Raw genomic sequence first — 17,504 nt, 5'->3', positions numbered from 1 at the left:
GGAAGTGATTACACTTAGAAAAAAAACCAATCTCGGTGTATTTGTCACGCACAATTTGATGACTTATGCAAACCGTAAAATGAGTTGCAGGAAGTCATTACATAATGTCACAAGGAGAAAGAGAAAAAAAAGGCCTCGCGCATTAATATGCCAAATAAGAAATCGTAACTTGAGAACAATAACAAACCGCAATTTGCTATTTCTTATTTGGAATGTTTTAACATGGATTCGGTAGAAGTGGTCGCAATTTGGCACTGACTTGTACCGAATTCACTGACATTTTGCAAACTAACCCATGTATTAATAAGTTGGTTAAAAAAATACCAAATCAAAGCGGGTTGCAATTCGACCTACCTCATAAAATTTAATAAATTGCGACCCAATATGATTGGCTACAATCACATGCATGGTGGGTGGCCTGCTTGATTGCTTTTAATAAAAGCAGTCGTTTTTTATTTTATAACAGAAAATGCACCCCGTTTTATAAAAAAGAAGATGAGATGCATTTAAAAAAGGAAATGAAAATATTTACAAACTTTTGTTAAGGTTAGGCAGAAGTCCGACCACTATCTACTCTTAAAAAAATATTTTTTCACCATTCACTTGGGGACCATGTGCAGTTTGCAAATGGGTTACTACCTCCTTTGAGTTGGATGTAAAATAATAATGTTCATACCTTAGGGAATCTGTATTTGGACGGGACACCCTTAAAATGCCCATTCCAAATAGCTATTCCTTTATGTTTCCGAATCATTAAATGGGTTTAGCACATTTAAAAAAGGATTTAAGTTTTCACAAACCCTCTGATTTACCGTCAAAAAACCTTTGTACAGGAGGCTCTTAGTTCCACTTTCATTTACAAAATGACAAAAAATGTCTCTGACACAAGTGCGTTGTATGGGGTGCAAACTGCTAGCTGAATATAAGCGCCTCCTTGCTTGGAGATAAGCCCTACACTCCCTAGCCTAATATGGTGTATAGGGATTGGATTCAATAATAACTGCTGGCAGGACACTAGAAGCATCACATACTCAGCCACTAACAGTGCCAGCCAGCAGGTACAAAACAAATATTATTAGTTCCATTCAACACAATATGTATTGCAAACAATTTGCATTTGTATTGCTGAATGTATTGTATTTATTTATTGATAACATAACTTTGTGGGAATCACTTCTTGTTAGAAGTTAAAATCTGTGTGTTCTCGAACTTCCGAACTAAAAAACAAAATGAAGCCAGCTAAACATATATAAAAGTATACATGTCTGTATGGAGGTTGATTTCTAAGGTTACTAAATGACCATATTTGCAGGAATTTCTAGTTTCACCTGATGCCAACAATGTTGGCCTGTAATTATGGGTTGCAATCACCAATGGAGAGCTGTAATACATGTTTGTCAGGTTGCACAATGCAAAGTAATTGAGATATAAACCTAACCCGCTGAAAGACCTGTTTCCTCCCCTATCAGGTATGGGGTCAGTAAAGACTAACTTGATCCAACACACCAGAAGAAACGTGAAATGTTGGAACAAAACAAGAGATGTGGGGGATCAAACATGGAGTCCTTCTTAAGTGGAATACAGATTCCGATGGGCTACTGTATAGGAAAGAAAATCCCAAAAATAACTCAGAATAATATTAGGACATTTTTGCAGTGCCCATCTAAGGTAATATATACATTAGTACTCACCCTGCTTTGGACTTAATGCAAACCACAAATGGAATGAGTCTCTGTAGGTCCACCTCTCAAGACCAGTTCAACTCAAGCCCACAGATAGTAAGGCTCATCCTGCCTTCCCTCTTCTAGGTGGTCCTACTTTCTGTATCACACTCCAGGGAAGTAGTGAAACTTCTTATTCTAAAAAAGAGAAGAGAGGGTGTGAGTTTTGACATAGAGAGGATACTCGTTGGATGGTTGATAGAACACCTAGACTAGACTATCCATGATACAGTATGGGGCAGCTTTACAGAGGTACAATACAACTCATTGTTAAGAGAGAAAACAAAAGGCAATGATTATCAGATAACTAAATAAGAGTTCTTTATACAGTTAAGTACTGTTGAAATACTTGGGGTGGCTTATCCAGTGTCAGGTGAAGCATCGCCCCCCACAGGATTGCAGAATGCAGCACACATGGAAAGAGTTAAAAACGTGGACGAAATTAACACATTTCTCCTCGTTACTCCTCACCTCAGGAGGCATACAGATTTGACACTTTCCCAGGTTTCCATCACTTTGTAAATCTGGGGCAGCGTCAAATTCCATAGGTGTTGCGTGGAAGACTCACCGCAATGCCCATAGAACACGTCCTGGTCACAGAGTAAGGCGATGCAGTGATTTGCCTTGCATCGCCTTACTCGTGATTTATGAGGCCACTCCAAGCCATGCAGGGTGGCTTTGCATGGCTTCATAAATCTTTATGAGAGCTTGTGCCACGCATGTACAACTTTACGTAGTGGAAACGTGATGCAGAGCTCTCATAAATAAGCCCCACAGGTTTCTAAAGGCACTTTGCAAGTCTATCGTGGGATCTGGTGTGCTATTGCTATCAGTTCAGATAAAGTCATAGAGACCAGTAGGGTCATTAAGTTGTTGTTAGACACCAATTGACTGGTGAGCAGTAACTGGACACTAATTCATCAGAATATCTCAGAATTCTGTTAAAGTTGATTTAGGGTGGTATCCCACATGCTTGAGTGGTTGGTTATACATTTCGGGATCTACAATTTTTGGGGTGCCAGCTTATGTTCTGGCACAAGACAAATTTTGTGAGTGAAACCTTTATTCCTTATGGTGTGTTCTGTAAAAGTAGATTTTTGTAGGTGACAATGTATATTCTGTCCTAAGAATGTTTTTAGGGTCAAAAACATTTATTAGAACATTGAAATGGTGAGTGCTCCATTGAAAATAATGGAGTGCTCCAGGCTTCTAACAACCGGTAGAAGCCTGGATCATCAACATTCCAATGTTTAACAGAGGCCTCATGGAGCCCGAGGGGAATTCAACCTCCTCGGGATCTGTGAAGCCTTTGTTTTACAAATTAGAGCATTCTGCCCTCTAGGGGCAGAATGTTTTAATACCATCCATAGCGGGCTCTACCAGCCATTAAAGGCCCACTCCCTTGTTAAAGGCCCTTTCCTTCGGCTCGGGTCTTTAGTGCTGGAGCGGGCTTTTAATGGCCGGTAGAGCCTGCTACGGCCACCTCTAATGCTATATTCTATCCCTGTGAAACCCAAGGACCATAGTTGGGTTAATATGTCTTGCATTTGTTTTGCTTGCTGCCCACCTGCAGAGCCCTTTAGCGGGAGTTTAGCACTCACTAAGAATTAGAGGCACTAGAACTTGCAAAGTTCCCCTTAGACAGCCTGAGAGGAGCCCCCTAGAACATTGGGCAAATGTTAGAGGAAATCTAGCACCTGACAATAATAACACCAGGATAAAAATCTCAGCCCTACTGGGATGCCACCTTCTGTTTTGTGTATATCTTACATCTAATAGCTCAGTTTTACTTATAAAGCAATTTCCTTTATCTAAAGTGACACACTGACTGGGCATTGATGTTATTATTCTTGACTGTGTCATACCGAACCTGAGTTTATAACCCACTGCACCTTCATGAGTAAGCTTTGACTACTCATCCTCAGAGTCAATTACGAACAGGAGTCACTTGTCTTTTCAATTAGAATGCATTGGTGTTGTAACCCTGAGACACCAGTGTCAGACTATTGTACCAACAGAAGATACTAGTAGGAACCCATGAGTACCACATAACCACACTGAAAATCCTCATCCTTGTTCAAAACAAGGGTAGAGGGACGGGGTCCTGGCAATGACTAAACTAGTTTTAGAATTGAGTATAAGTGTGTGAGGATGCAAGTCTTTTTTTCGCAACCCTCACACATTTATTAAAGATATGCTAGGTTATATGCAATTAGAGTTGTGAGTAAAAATCTGACTTTTGCAGTAATTTAATTATCACATAAAACAATTTTACCCACTTTGGATGAGATTGTAATTTGGCATATCTTTCCCTCACAATTGTCGAGTCCCCCACAAGGAAAGGCTGTGCAGTGAATGCACTTGCATAGAAAATGCAGTTCATTAGTATCTTCAGAATAAGAAATGTGAGCATTTAACATTTGTTCCTAACTTGTACCAAGACACCTTACCTGTGTAACAGCACATTGTATATGTATAGCATTCATTTATTCATTCAACTTGAAAAAAACTCATAGTTCTGAGCTGGATAGCTTCCAATTTGTGGGTGTTTTCCAGTTTTTGAAAACTACATGCAACAGGTATGTGAACCGAGGCGACTGGGGTGGCGGGGCAGGGGGATGCGGAAGTGTTAAATAATATAAAATAAAAACCCAATTACCTTTTCAGCCACCTCTCACTTCTCTTCTTGACTCCAGTCTGGTAGAAGCTGCAGGAAGCACCCGGGCACACAGGCTCCCCTGAGCCAATCATAATGCTGCAATGCAGCGTTGTGATTGGTCTGAGCGCCCTGGATCGGCGCTCAGATGGGGACAGGAAGCCTGTGCATATTCCCCACCAGGCTGTGCATTGCAGCCTGGTGGGGAATATGCAAAGTGTGCAAGACTGTTCGGCCGGACCAAGACAGCCGGCCAAGCAGTCATGCCCACTTAAGTGTGCACAAACCACTCCTCCTCCCTGAGCCACCAGCCCCACCCTACCCTAACCCAGCCCCGCAGTAATGAAAAATAAAATGAAAAAAACGTTGTTATTATCATTATATTTTTCCCTTTCTCACTGCTCTAAGAGCAGTGGGGCGTCGCTCCTCCGCCTTAGCGGAGGAGCTGCCACTGCACGTGACTACTGACAATCTGTTAGGCACATGCAGGAACATCTACAGACCATAACCATATATTTGTGAATGTGGTGATTCAACAATCACATTCAAAAATGTAATTTGAATTCATAAAATTCAAACCCGAATTGCAATTGGGAATTGGCACAAACAAAGTGGTTATTTGATGCACAAGGGTGCATAATGCTTTGTCAATTAGCCCTTTGTGTTTTAGAGTTACGTAAACATTGTATATTAAAAACAGAACTGGCTATTATTAACTAAAGAAGTTTGTTATTCTCTCTTTATGTTTCTCTTATCTCATCTCTTGACTCATTTGGTGAATTCTTGTACCTCTACTGATAATGGTATGCTTACCAATGTTTTTTTTTAACAATAGTTGTGAATGTGAGAAAACATATATAGGTTCAGGGAAAATGTACTCAAGTATTTATTCATTGTTTTTAGCTAGTAATTATCTGGCATTTTCTCAACCACTAAGCATTATAGTTTAAAGAAATAATTGTAATAATCCCCGTGGTGAGGCACTGAAGCGCTTCACACCAGGCTGTACGCTGCTCCGGAACTGAAGGTTAGTGATTGATCAATCAATCAATCAATCAATCCTTTGTAGAGCGCACTACATACCTGCAAGGGTCTCAAGGTGCTGGGAGGGGGGGCCGCTACTGATCAACAGCCAGGTCTTGAGTAGCCTCCTGAAGGTCAGCAGGTCTTGGGTCTGTCGTATGCTCAGTGGGAGGGTGTTTCAGGGTGTTTCAGGTCTTGGCTGCGAGGTGGGAGAAGGATCTCCCGCCGGTGGTTGTTCTTCGGATGCTTGGGACGGCGGCGAGGTCGGCGGAGAGGAGCTGGCAGTTGGGAATGTAGAAGGAAAGTCGTCTGTTAAGGTAGACTGGGCCGGTCTTGTGGTGTGCCTTGTGTGCGTGGATGAGGAGCTTGAAAGATATCCTCTGGTTGACGGGGAGCCAGTGCAGGTTTCTCAGGTGGGTGGTGATGTGGCTGTGGCGAGGTACGTCGAGGATCAGTCATGCAGATGCGTTTTGGATACGTTGGAGTCGTTTGATGAGCTTGGTCGGGGCTCCCGCGTAGAGGGCGTTTCCGTAGTCGAGTCTGCTGCCAACGAGGGCCTGGGTGACTGATCTTCTTGTATCTGTCGGGATCCACCTGTAGATGTTACGGAGCATGCAGAGGATGTTGAAGCAGGAGGAGGAGACGGCGTTGACTTGCTTGGTCATGGAGAGCGTTGAGTCGAGGATGATTCCCAGGTTGCGTGCGTGGTCGGTGGGTGTCGGGCTGCCCCCAGTGCCGTCGGCCACCAGGAGTCGTCCCAGGCTGAAGGGTTGGAGCTGAGGATGCGGACCTCCGTCTTGTTCGTGTTCAACTTCAGTCGGCTGATCTTCATCCAGTCGGCGACGGCCTTCATTCCTTCGTGGAGGTTGGATTTGGCAGTGATGGGGTCCTTGGTGAGGGAGAGGATCAGTTGAGTGTCGTCGGCGTAGGAGTTTATGTTGAGGTCATGCTGTCGGGCGACGTGTGCGAGCGAGGCCATGTAGATGTTGAACAGTGTCGGGCTGAGGGAATATCCTTGGGGTACGCCGCAGATGATCTCGGAGGCTTCGGATCGGAATGGGGAGAGGCGGACGCTCTGGGTTCTGCCGGAGAGGAAGGAGGTGGTTCATTCCAGAGCCTTGTCTCTGATCCCTACAGCGTGGAGGCGTGCGTGTAGTGTGCGGTGGCAGACGGTATTGAAGGCGGTGGAGAGGTCCAGGAGGATGAGGGCCGCGGTTTCACAGTTGTCCAGCAGGGTCCTGATGTCGTTGGTGGCGGCGATGAGGGCAGGCTCGGTGCTGTGGTTGCTCAGGAACCCTGACTGGGAAGGGTCCAGGATTCTGTTTTCTTCAAGGTATTGGGTTAGCTGTCTGTTGACAATCTTCTCGATGACTTTTGCTGGGAACGGAAGCAGAGAGATGGGCCGGAAGTTCTTGAGGTCTCTTGGGTCCGCCTGGGTTTTTTGAGTAGGGAGTTGATCTCGGCGTGTTTCCAGCTCTCTGGGAAGGTCGCGGTCTCGAGGGAGAGATTGATGACATTGCGCAGATGGGGTGTGATGGAGCTGCTGGCTTTGTTGAAGATGTGGTGCGGGAATGGGTCTGACGGGGAGCCGGAGTGGATTGTGCTCATGGTCTTGATGGTGTCATCGATACTCACGTTGGCCCAGGCTAGCAGGGGGTCGTTGTTGATGGTGTGTGGAAAGTCAATTGTGTTGATGTCTGTTGGGGCTGTCTGGGTGTTGAAGCTGTCGTGGATGTCTGCTATCTTGCGGTGGAAAAAAGTGGTGAGGGAGTCGCACAGGTCTTGCGACGGCGGGATGTCGTTGGTGTTGGAGCTGGGGTTGGAAAGCTCCTTCACCATGTTGAAGAGCTCCTTGTTATTGTGTGCGTTGTTGTCGAGGCGGTCTTTGAAGGAGGTCCTCTTGGCAGTCCTGATGAGGTGATAGTGGTTGTGGGCTGCGTGGCTGTCCGGAGTTTGCTCACTGTGCCATTTCTTCTCTAGTTTCCGGCAGGCTCGCTTGGAGGCTAGGAGTTCTGGGGTGAACCAGCTGGCCCTCTTGCTGGTGTCTCTGTAGGAGGGTTTCTTCAGCGGGTGAGGGTGTTGGCGCAGTCATCGATCCAGCGTCTGAGGCTGTGGGCAGCGTCTTTGGCGTTGGAGGGCTCGGTGTGTGGGTTGAGAGCGAGGTTTACGTGTAGTTGGTCTTCGGTGATCTTGCTCCAGCTGCGGCGAGGGATCTGTTGGATGTGGTGGTGAGTGGTGGGTTTCTGGTAGGTGCAGTGGATGCAGTGGTGGTCGGTCCAGAGGAGTTCAGTGGTGTGGCTGAAGGAGACGTGGGAGCGTGAGGAGAAGACGGGGATTGATTAGTCCTATGCTGGTAACGGTTATTGTCAGTTATTGGGAATAGTGTTGGCACTCCATTTTATGCATTCACTTAATACGTAAAATAATAAGAGTTAGGTGTGATCTTTAGGGGGGAAAGTTATGTGAGTTCCTGTATATGGTTGGTGGGTTTAGCAGATGAGCTTGAAGTCATTAGGTATTGTCAGGTTGCAGGAGTATGCCTTTTAAAGATGGATGGGTTGTGATCTTTGATATGAGTTATGGGCAATAACAGGAATGCAATCATGTAGATTAAGACAAACATGCATGTGACTTTTAAAAGGCTGTGTTTAGAGGCAGCAGGCATGCATAGGATGGGAGATAAGGAGAGGGTCATTTGACAGTAAAAAGAAGAGGTGAAAATCAGAACTTTTAAGTAAACTTCAGTTTTTCATGCCGGATTAAAAAATGTAGCGGATGCTTTTTGAGATAGCATGCAATTTGAGGATGTAAAACAGTAAAAAAAATACATTAGTTGCATGGGAAGACATATAGGTGCCGATTCCGATCCGGAAAAAAGGCCCTACGAATCGTCGTACGGAGCGTTTTCTCCATACGACTCGTACCCGGCAAACTGTCCGTACAACCCAGGAAGTACGATTCATACAGAAAGCCTATTTCCGTACGAATCATACAAAAGACCGTACGGGTACAAAATCCCTACAAATCAGATCCCGAACAGCCTGTACGCGCCGTCCGTATGGATGTAAGCAGCTTTTTACGGCCCAGCAAGTACGATCCGTCCCTACAGCACTCCGTACGGCTCTTTTTTTACGGGAGCCAAAAACAGCCGTAAAAGCTGATTCCCCAGGGGTACGAGTCGTACAGGCCCCCCCACCCACCCCCCGTATGTACGCACCGTACCCCCTGTATGTACGCACCGTACCCCCACCACCCCCCGTATGTACGCACCGTACCCCCAGCATGTACGTGCTGGGGGTACGGTGCGTACATACGGGAGGTGGGGGTACGGTGCGTACATACGGGGGTGGGGGTACGGTGCATACATACTGGGGTGGGGGTACGGTGCATATACGGGGGGGCCTGTACGACTCGTACCCCGGGAACAACTTTTCCCGGGCTATGAGTCGTACAAACTTCGCTTCGTAGCGGGTCGAGTCATTCCCCGTGTACGGGCCGTTTTCCGTACGATTCGTAAATCGGATAGCCGGTCCGGATCGTACTTGCACGCTTGGACTGTCTTTTTACGAATTGTACGGAAAAGTGTCCGGGTACGTCTCGTACAACTTTTCCCGCTACGATTCGTACGAAGCGGGCCGATCCGTACGTACTTTTTCCCGTACGAATCGTACTTCACGGGTCAGACGTGACTTGTACGATTCGTACGGAAAAAAATAGGGATTCGAGTCGTACGGAAATATTTTTTAACGGATCGGAATCGGCACCTTAGTAGATAGTTTTGACAGGCACTGAAAGGAGACGAACAGTCTGTCAACTGAAAGGATGCCACTAGACCACTGGTCCAGCATGCTCAGCTGATCAGCTCAGAGATTGGAAGCATAAAATAATGACTGTATGCAAATATAGGGAGTTATGAAGAGCTTTAGGCTGTGCTCGACGGACCAGTAATCTTACGATCACAGCAATGTTAAACAACGTATGGATAAATAATGCAAATATTGAGAAGGAGATTGTACAAATGCTGGAGTGGATGTCTGGTGATGTTCACCCTCAAGTTTAGCTTACCGTATTAATTATGAAAGCAAAGATGGATCCATTTTGGAGGCCCCTGGTTGTGGAATGACACAAAATGAAGGGTGAACACAACTTTTCCATACAGCGGAAGTATATTAACTTTATTACTGTGGCTGAAAAGTGTAAATCCAGATACACGTGAAATCGCCGACCGAGTCGTTTCTGGGCCTGAATCACTCCGTAACTGTCAGCCGTAAGCCATCCGTGTCGTGCAATAGAGGCGATTTCCGACCAAGCCAGTACGACGCACGATTCGGACAGTCGGATCAAGATGGAGTTTCCGACTTGTAAAAGCTCCGGGAAGCGAACTTTGGGGGTCTGCACCGGACCCCCCTTCACCCTTAGCCTAACGAGTCGGTCACAGGGGGGGACCCAAGGGTCCTCCCAACATGTGCATGTACGGTGCGGGTGGCACAGACGCATCCCCACTACAGGGGGCACCCTTTTGCACAACGTACCTTTTTCGTCTATGGGAGCCTATGTACGAGTCGTACAACAGGCTCCCATTGACTTCAATGGGGCTCCGAGTGACCCGTGTCCGTAAGCACGTGTTCGCATCGTACTCGGGCGTTCAGAGCCCCGGAGTGCGAGTCGGTCAGAAAGCACTCTGGATCCGACTCAGTTGGAGGACTTTCCCAACGAGATCGGAATCGGCCCCTAAGCCCGCATCTGGGAGCCACCAGGGACAGGCACGAGTGGGGTGTACCTCAGAGATCAAACAGCACTAAAGAAACAAAAAAAATACTTTTTAATTCCCAGCAGTATATATGCTTTGTACAGTCTCATGGTATGAAAATTTAAATTGCTGTATTTCTAATGTACAACTTCAGGCAGATAATGAGAACAACCCTGAAAACTATGATTAACTATTAAGATAAAAAGTGCACATTCTGCCTATATAGCTTCATCTGCAAATAAACACATTCTAGCTGAGTGCACAGTGCTACAAACAATGTTACTGAACATGGGTACCCAAGATTCAGAGGCATCTGTCTTTTCAAGCAACAATAGTTCTGTATACACAAAACAGTTGCCAGTTGTTCAGTCAGTTGTTATTAAGGATTATTTGGGTTTAGAAACCAGTTCTGTGGCACTTCAAGGCATCAGTATCTGTTAAGCCCGGTGCACAGACATAATATCGAGTTTTTTATTTCGACCTACAGAAATATCGAGTTTGAAATATCGAAGGGACAGAATATCGACATCAAGAATATCGGTGACTAGAATATCGACCTAAAGGTAAGAAATATCGTTTGCAAAAATATCGTTGTTAATAATATCGATGTTTATATTAGTGTTATGTATTTTAGTATGTATTTTATATGTATGTGTGATATATTTTTTGCTAAGTATTGTACTTTTTTTAGAAGTTTTTTTTTTTTTAAAGTACATTTTGGGGCCGATTCCGATCTCGGTCAGAAGGGCACCGAATCGGGTTCGGCCGGAAAAACTACGAGCCGTACGTGTGTTTTCCGGCTGACTCATACAGTTGTACGAGCGAGCAAGTACGATGCGAGCTACATGAAATTCACCGACCGAGTCGTTTCCGGGTCCGAACCGCTCCGTACGTCCCGGTCGGAAGCTAACCATGGCGTGCAAGGGATGCGATTTACAACCGAGCCAGTACGATGCACGTGTCGGACAGCCTGTGCGAGCTGGAGTGTCCGGCTCGCAAAAGCTCCCGGAGTCAGACTTTGGGGGTCCGTGTCAGACCCCCTGACACCCGCAGCCCTACGACTCAGACACAGGGGGAGACCTATGGGTCTCCCCAACACAGGCATGTACGGTGCGGGTGGCACTGACGCGTACCCACTGTAGGGGGCGCACTTGTTCGAGACGTACCCATTCAGTCAATGGAAACCCATGTACGCGTTGTACGACCAGCTCCCGTTGACTACTATGGGAGTACGACCAAACCGAGTCCGACAGCATACGTGCGCATCCTACTCACTCGGTCGGACTGTAGGGGTCCGGCTCAGTCGGAAAACACTCCGGATCCGACTCGGTCGGAGTGCTTTCCGACCCGGATCGGAATCAGCCCCTTTGTGTTTTAGTTATGTAGCGGGTTGTGGGTTTATAGGGGAATAGGGTGGGAAGTAATTTAATGATAGTAAATTTAATAATAATTTTTAGAAATGATTAATTATTTTTTATTAAATTTTGCGTTTTAGTTCCGTAGCGGGTTGTGGGTTTATTTATTTATTATTTATTTATTTATTTATTATTTATTTATAAATTTATAAAGCGCCTGGTGACCCGGAGGCATCCCCGCGCTATAGAGCTGTGATATCCCACGAGGAGGGGCGACCGGAGGATTATGTGGGGAATAAGAAAGTTTTTCGTTTTTTCCGGAAGAGGGCGTGGCAGGGTTCCAGGCGCAAGTGGCGAGGCAGTGCGTTCCAGCCTAAGGAGGCTTTGACCGAAAAGCGACGGCCACCGGTCCGAGCCTTCTTAAATTTAGGGACGATGGCCAAATGCTCGTCGTCCGAGCGCAGTGCCCTAGGGGCTTTGTAGGGGGCGACAAGGTCTTTCAGGGCGGCAGGGCCGGCACCATTAATGAGTTTGTGACTGGTGCACATTGCCTTAAACTCAACTCGTTGGCGGACAGGGAGCCAGTGCAGGGCCTTGAGGGCTGATTTGGCAGAGGCTCTGGGGGGGAGGTCCATTATAGTCCTTGCCGCGGCGTTTTGTGCCCGTTGGAGTTTGGCTAAGGTAAACTCCGGTGCACCGAGGTAGACGGCGTTGCTATAGTCGAGTCTGGCTAGGATGAGCCCTTGAACCAGCAGTTTCCTGGATATTGGAGGAAGGAGAGGGAGAATTTTCCGGGTTGACCGCAGGAGGCCAAAGCATGATCCAGCGGTCTTGGTTGCCTGGGTCTTCATGGTGAGGCTTGGTTCCAGCCAAACGCCTAGCGTTTTGACTTCTGACTTTGGAGTGGGTATCTCACCAAAGGTGTCTGGCCACACCGAAGCGGGGATTGATGACCATTTGTTGCCCAGGAGCATAATTTCGGTTTTAGAACCGTTCAATTTTAGGGAGGATTCGCACATCCAGGAGTAGATGTCTTGGAGGCAGTTCCGCAGGCTGTCTGGGTGTTTGTCCAGCTGGGAGAGGGAGACGACAAGTTGGGTGTCGTCAGCGTAGTTGACAATTTTGAACCCATAGGGGGTCACGACGTCTTCCAGGGGGGCCATGTAAACATTAAACAGGGTGGGACTAAGCGAGGACCCCTGCGGGACTCCACGAGTCAGTGGAAGGGGGTCTGAGCGAGAGTTGCCGTCCCACACCTGAAATGAACGGCCTGATAGGAAGGAGTTAATCCAGGCGTGTGCTGAGCCCACAATTCCTGCCCTAGCCAGGCGATGTAAAAGGACACGGTGATCCACCGTGTCAAAGGCGGCACTGAGGTCCAGGAGGATCACTGCCACTGATCCTCCTGAATCCAGAATGCGCCTTGATTCCTCAATGACGGAGAGGAGGGCTGTGTCCGTGCCCTGGCCGGGCCTAAAGCCAGTTTGAGATGGGCGCAGGATTTTGTTGGTCTCAAGGAATTGGGAGAGTTGGGAATTAACTAGCTTCTCCGCCATCTTGCTGATGCAGGGAAGGAGTGATATGGGTCTATAATTAGACATATCGTCAGGATTCAGATGGGGTTTCTTTAGCAGGGCTTTGACAACCGCATTTTTCCAGTTGGGCGGCACTGTGCCTTGGCGCAAGGAGATGTTAATGAGATCCCTGATGGTGGAGGCTATACTGGGGGCGGCAGCTTTTAATAGTCTGGCCGGGGCTGGGTCAAGAGGAGAGCCGCTTTTCATTTTGGCTAACGTGGCGGAGACCTCAATGAGGGAGGTTGCTCTAAAGGAGGACAGCCGCGGGCTGTTGATACCGACCTCAGTATCAGTGGAGATGTGGGGGGTGATGCTGGGGAGAGAGTCCAATATTCGCGAGATTTTAGAGTCGAAGAAGGAGGCAAAGTCATTACTTCTGTCTGGAGGGGCATGGGAAACGGTGGGTGCTGATGGGATGTTGAGGAGTTCTTTGACAATCAGGTACGCTTCTTTTGTGGAATTGGTGGCGTTTTGTATTCTGTTGTCATAGAATCCTGCCTTAGCAAGTTTGAGAGCTGATTTGTAGCGTCTAACTGCACTATTGTAGAGGTCTTTGTTACTGTGGAGCCAGTCCTTTCTCCACTGCCTCTCGGCCTTTTTGCACTCTTTGCGTAAATCCCTGAGGTCAGGAGTATACCAGGGGGCCTGGCCTTTTATCCTGTTTTTGATCTCCCGATTTTTTATGGGGATAAGATTGTCGAGAGTGGAGGATATCCAGTCTCTGACTTGGGAGTCGGCGGTGGAGGGGTCCTCAGAAAGACTGGGGGTTGAAGCGTCCAGGGCTGTGGACCAATCCTCCACCGAGAGTCTGGCCCACGCTCTGTCTCTGGTGAAGGTGGGGGGTTTTTGAGGCTTTTTGAAAGCTCCAGGGAGATGGGTCGTGACTAGAAAGTGGTCCGTCCACGGGAGGGGTTGGGAGTTAATGAAAAGGAGGGAAGGGATGTTGGAAAACACCGGGTCGAGAAGGTGCCCTTTCGTGTGAGTTGGTTCAGAGTTGGCGAGAAGCAGACCCAAGGCCGCTAGGTCGTATATAAAGTCGGTTGCCCCAGTGTCAAGGGGATCCTCTAGATGGATGTTTAGGTCGCCTGTTATAAGGAAGTTAGGTGTCAGGTGTGCCGTGGAGGAAACGGGTGGGAAGTAATTTAATTATAATAAAGTAATGATACATTTTTATTTATTGGTATTGATAAATAATTTATTGTTAATTCATTTATAGTTGGTAATGAATTTTTATTAATTGATTAATTGATAATTATATTCATTGTGTTAATTAATGTTAGGAGCAGGATATGGGTTTATAGGGGAATAGGGTGGGAAGTAAATTAATTATAATAAAGTAATTATTAAATTTTATTTATTTGTATTGATAAATAATTTATTGTTAATTGATTATTGATTGGTAATTATTTTTTATTAATTGATTAATTGATATTTATATTAATTGTGCTAATTTATTTTCGGAGTGGGTTGTGGGTTTATAGGGGAATAGGGGGCGCAGTAATGTAATTATAATAATGTAATTATTAATTTGTATTTATTGGTACGGATAATTATATTTTTTTTATTAATTGGTAATTCATTTTTATGAATTGATAATTATATTAATTGTGTTAATGTATTTTAGGAGCGGGTTGTGGGTTCATAGGGGAATAGGGTGGGAAGTAATTTAATTTTAATAAAGTACTTATTAATTTTTATTTAATGGTATTCATAATTAATTTATTGTTAATTAACTATTAATTGGTTATTTAATGTAAAAAATATTTAATTGATAAGCATGTTAATTTTAACCCTCTGTTATCCAACACTTTCCCTACTGTTGCACTCTCTGGAGTGGGAATAGTAATTTTTTCCCCTACCCTATCCAACACTTTCCCTACTGTTGCATTCTCTGGAGTGGGAATAGTAATTTTTACTTCTACGCTATCCAACACTTTCCCTACTGTTGCACTCTCTGGAGTGGGAATAGTAATTTGAACCTCTACGCTATTCAACAATTTCCCTACTGTTGCACTCTCTGGAGTGGGAATAGTAATTTTTACCCCTCCGCTATCCAATACTTTCCCTACTGTTGCACTCACTGGAGTGGGAATAGTAATTTTTACCCCTCCGCCATCCAATACTTTCCCTACTGTTTCACTCACTGGCGTGGGAATAGTCATTTTTACCACTCCGCTATTCAATACTTTCCCTACTGTTGCAATCACTGGAGAGGGAATAGTAATTTTTACCCCTCCGCTATCCAACCTTTTCCCTACTGTTGTATTTATTGTACTGTGAAATGTAAGTTGTAATTTTTTTATAATAGTCAAATTTTGTATTACTTATTAAATGGTTATTTTTAAATAAGGATAATTGTTAATACATTATTTTAAGTAAATATATGTATATGTATAAATTATTATGTTTGTGTGTTTATATTTTTTTTAATTAAGTTTCCCCGCATGACAGCCAACTCCCGAGGAGCACATCTGTGTGCAGTGTTTGTTGGCTCTAAGAAGGCTAGGCCCTGCACCCAACTACCCCCATGCTTTGCAGTTACTGCAAATGAGGCCTAGATGGCTTCTTCATCTGCAGTAACCCAAACTATGCAATGCAGCACAAACATAGACGAATAGGAGAGTCCATATTCAGATAAACCATGAAAAATAAACAAATGCATCACTTGTAACACAGGCAATGTGACCTCCGGCAAGACCTAACATCACTAAATATCCGGCTGGTGAACAACGAGCCCACCCATGAGAAGGGACACCTACTGGACCCCATCCTCACTAATATAGCAACCATCACCACCAAATCACCCGTGACCCTCCCATGGACGGACCATTTTTTGGTCCCTTTCGCCTGGGAAATTCCCACTTCGTACCCCCGAACCTCTAAAATTCAGGTAACTGACCGTCGATGGCGCAAACTGTCACCTGAAGAATGGGCCGCCACCCTTACAGACTCCATCCCCGAGTTCTCCTCCGACCCTACCATGGTGGACAAGCAGTTTAATGAGTGGATCACCTCATCCCTAGATACTCTGCTCCCAAAAACTGCGACCCTCAAACATCCTAAAAGACTATCTTCTGCTCTATGGTACACCCCAGAGCTTAAAGCTCTGCGCCAGGAGTGCAAGAGAACAGAACGCTCCTGGAGAAGAGACAAATCGGTAATTAATAAAAACATCTACTCTTCTTCTCTTCTATCCTATAAAATCGCTATCCGGAAAACTAAAAGCACGTTCTTCCAGGAGAGAATAGAGAAAGCGGGATGCTCTAGCAAGGAATCATATGTCATCCTTAGAGAGCTTATAAAAACCCCAGAACAGAGACCAGGATACCCGTCCGATCCTAAAGCCGATCAGGAGAAATGCCAACTGCTGGCTAATTTCTTTCACGAGAAAATCCAAACAATTCTGGATTCAATTCCCCCTGCGAGTCCGTGTGAAGATAACGTTCTCCCCTGCCCTACACTACCTACCTGTCTCACCTCGTGGGGCCAAGTTACAACAGAAGAAGTAAGAAACACGCTTAAATCTATGAAGAGCGGATCCCCTAGGGACCCTGCTCCACTCCGAATCCTCAAGGAGGTAGCCCCCACAATCATCCCCCCTCTTACTCATCTGATCAACACCTCACTCCAACAAGGAGTTGTACCCCCGAGTTGGAAGATGGCCGTCGTAAAAGCCCTACTGAAGAAACCATCCCTCGACCCTGAAAATCTGGCTAATTACAGGCCCATTTCCTTACTCCCAGGAGTCAGCAAAATCGCTGAAAAACTGATCAATAGGAAACTCTCGCAGTTTCTGGAGGCCAACAACAAGCTAAAAAGTTCCCAGACGGGCTTCCGACCAGGGCAGGGCACGGACATCGCCCTCCTGGCAGCGGTGGAGGAGGCCAGAGCGCTATTGGATGGAGGAGGATCAGTGGCAGTGATCCTCCTCGACCTAAGTGCGGCGTTCGACACCGTGAACCACCTACTCCTCATCAATAGACTCAAAAGAGTTGGTGTGGAAGGCACAGCCCTGTCCTGGCTTTCATCCTTCTTGGCCCAACGGACCTACCAGATCTGGGAGAAGAACGCCCGCTCCTCCGAAATGCCCCTCCATTGTGGTGTGCCTCAGGGCTCCTCTCTGAGTCCTACATTATTTAATATCTATATGTCCACATTGGAGGAGGTTATCACCCCATTCGGAGTGCGCGTTATCAGCTATGCTGACGACACACAACTAGTGGTGTCTCTGTCCCACCCCAGACAACACTCAGCTGACCTATACAACTGCCTCACGCAGGTCCACCACTGGATGAATAGGTCAGCCCTAAAGCTAAATGGGACGAAAACTGAGGTTCTTCTTCTTGGCCCAAAAGGAATCTCACTCTCCCCGAACATCTGGCCAGCTTGTCTGGGTCCCCCCCCTGACCCAAAAACAGAGGT

At 46.1% G+C, this 17,504-nt stretch overlaps 2 protein-coding genes across 2 annotated transcripts in view; one reads left to right on the top strand and one right to left on the bottom strand.

Moving 5' to 3' along the window:
* GJA3 (gap junction protein alpha 3) overlaps positions 1–17,504 on the top strand; it is a 654,666-nt gene that overhangs the window by 125,170 nt on the left and 511,992 nt on the right. The window lies entirely within an intron of this gene.
* LOC146802009 (gap junction beta-2 protein-like) overlaps positions 1–17,504 on the bottom strand; it is a 399,391-nt gene that overhangs the window by 312,253 nt on the left and 69,634 nt on the right. Inside the window, exon 2 of the mRNA XM_085621559.1 lies at positions 1,692–1,859. The gene's annotated coding sequence lies outside the window, so the exon portion shown is untranslated. The remainder of the gene's footprint in view (positions 1–1,691; positions 1,860–17,504) is intronic.

The sequence above is a fragment of the Triturus cristatus genome, chromosome 8 (genome assembly GCF_964204655.1).
Source record: "Triturus cristatus chromosome 8, aTriCri1.1, whole genome shotgun sequence".
In the NCBI taxonomy this organism is placed as follows: Eukaryota; Metazoa; Chordata; class Amphibia; order Caudata; family Salamandridae; genus Triturus; species Triturus cristatus.
The sequence above is the reverse complement of the archived record's forward strand: the minus strand, read 5'-3'. Positions and strand labels throughout refer to the sequence as shown.